At 39.7% G+C, this 2,580-nt stretch overlaps 1 pseudogene; it reads right to left on the minus strand.

Moving 5' to 3' along the window:
- Nucleotides 1–208: 208 nt before the first annotated feature.
- On the minus strand, nucleotides 209–596 carry LOC103729129 (annotated as a pseudogene).
- Nucleotides 597–2,580: the final 1,984 nt, after the last annotated feature.

A 2,580-nucleotide genomic window follows, 5' to 3' on the forward strand; every position in this document is an offset into this window, starting at 1 on the left:
TTTCATACATGCATATAAGGTGTTTTGATCAAATCCATGCCCCCTCCCTTCCAACTCCCCCCATATCTTCCCATCACTGTTTTCTGATAACTTCATTTAGTCTTTCTTCTTAATTTATTTTTATGGGGCTTTGGGCTACTCTAACATTCCCCCCTCTGAAGAAGTAACCCTAAAATCTTTTTTTTTTTTCATAGAACAAGCTGTGGTTTTTATTTCTTAGAAATGCCTCATGGTTATTTCACTTTCTGATTCTATGCTTGTGCCTTCAACGCTTTCACAATTTTCTGCTCCTCAATAAGGAAAGCACCCTTGATCCTGTCATGAACACATTTAGCACACATAGAACCACCATAGGCCCTGCTGACGTGTTTTATTTTGTTTTGTTTTGTTTTGGACAATCTCATGAGGGCTTTAGGCCTCACAGCTTGAACACCTCGAAGAATGCCCAGGCACACACCACATGCAGATTTTGGTGCTTTCCCAACCTTCTTGGTATAAAGGTAAACAATCCTGTTACCAGGGGTTCTGGACAGCCTAATTTTGTTCGAAGCTGTGTTGCAGGAAAGTCTACCACGGTATGTCAAACGCTGGACCATTCTGAGTGCCTGCAAACACTGTCCCCGAAAGAGGACCCCTAAAATCTTTTAAGGATTAGATACAAGCTCCCAAATACATTCAACATTTTTGGCCTTTGGAACAGATTATATTGCTAAGAGGCCCAAGGACATTTTGACTTTTAGCCCAGAAACTGGCTACTTTTCTTTGGGGTCTTTTTACCCTAACTGCCTAGCCAATTCCTCTTATTCTTATCACACCATCCTCTGAAGAGGTTACCCAAATTGCCAATAGAGAATAGGGATGCAGACCGTTCTGGCTTATTCCATGCTGAACAGGGATGCAGGGTGAGCAGAACAACAACCACCACCAGTGATGATAGACCCACCTCACTGCAACCAGTTTCTCTGCCTTGGCCTTTCACCTGCCCTTCAGCAGTCAATGTCTCTGGTGGGAGCAACATCCATCTACCTGACTCTGGAGAGAGCCTTAGACCTTTCTACCTACCTGACTCTGGAGAGAGCCTTAAATGTAGACTTCACAGATGTCAGACAGAAGTGAGACTAAGCCACTGGAGTGTCACAAATTATTCACACTCTCCACTAAAAGCAAACAAGCGCAGTCAGGCTCTCCCCACTTCTAATTGCACAAGATGTAAAAACACACAATATAATAACAAGGCCAAGTATGGCAGACTGCTCAGTGTGGGTCTGGGAAAAGCAATCTCATCAGACCCAGTGGCTCTTCTAGGTTAGCTGCTCGCTGGGTAGACAAGGAGAGTTCAACTAACGGAATGGTGTTAGACTTGAGTAGGGTTTCAATTCTATGACGTGATTTTCTCATGCACAAAAGGATTATAGTATCAGGTTTCTAAACCTCAACAAAAACAGTATCCAACATGTTCAAAAGTTTAAGAACTTAGTATTGCTAGAGGGATGGATATTTAAAGAAATATATTATTTATCTCTTTTTCCTTCCCTGTCCCACATTCTTATACAGGACACAAGTCTGGAAGGCATCCTTGGATGTGGCTCCTTCACTACATCTCTGACTCCTTTTTCCTGCTTTGCTTCTCTGCAGTATATGACAGTTTACAGTATACTACATTTATTAGAATGCATGCTTCATGAAGACAAGGATTTCTGTCTGTTCACTGTGATGCAGGTTCAGCTACCTGCATCTGCTGTGAACTGATTAATTTTTAGAGTGAAGGAAGAAATGGATCAGATCAAATGAAATAATGAAAACAAATAAAATAACATTTGAAGATGAAAAGAAACACGTATTAGTGGGTGTATTTCTACTAACAATGGCTAATATTTATTAAGCACTTACTATATGCAAGGCTCTGTTTTAAGCTTGGAATACATAATAACTAACTTAATTCTCATAATAACTCTATTCTGTGTCTAATATTATTGTTCCCATTTTACAGATGAAGAAATTGAAAGGCTGAGAGGGTGAGTCACACAGGAGGGAGACTTCACATCATGACCCATTGATCTCAGCCTTTACACCACAAAGCACATCATTATATGTGTGTATTTATGTACTTATACATGTGTATGTTTGTATACAAATAAGCATACATCTTCATAATATTATAAAACAGTCAATTAAATTCATAACATCATGATATCAAATTGTCTTCTTTTTTCCCTTGAGATATTGTCTCATATATCTCAGACTGGCTTCAAACTCACTATGTATCTAAAGATGGCCTTGATCGTTTGATTTTCCTGCCTCTACCATCCAAGTGCTGGGATTATAGGTAGGCACCCTCGGGCTCGGTTTATCCTAGGGATCAAACCCAGGGCTTCATGAATGCTAGTCCAACACTACCAACTGAGCTATATCCCCAATCCTCAAGTTTTATTTCAATTGAAACTCAGAATAAAGAAATCATAACTTGTTTAAAGGATCAGAAGAATATTTGTAGATGATATGGCATATGGGGAAGTAACAACTTAGCTCTTAGGAATTCTTAGGACAAGCCATTTTCATAGCAGTTTTACCAGAGAGAAG

This window comes from Nannospalax galili, unplaced genomic scaffold, assembly GCF_000622305.1.
Source record: "Nannospalax galili isolate Female #2095 unplaced genomic scaffold, S.galili_v1.0 scaffold1051, whole genome shotgun sequence".
In the NCBI taxonomy this organism is placed as follows: Eukaryota; Metazoa; Chordata; class Mammalia; order Rodentia; family Spalacidae; genus Nannospalax; species Nannospalax galili.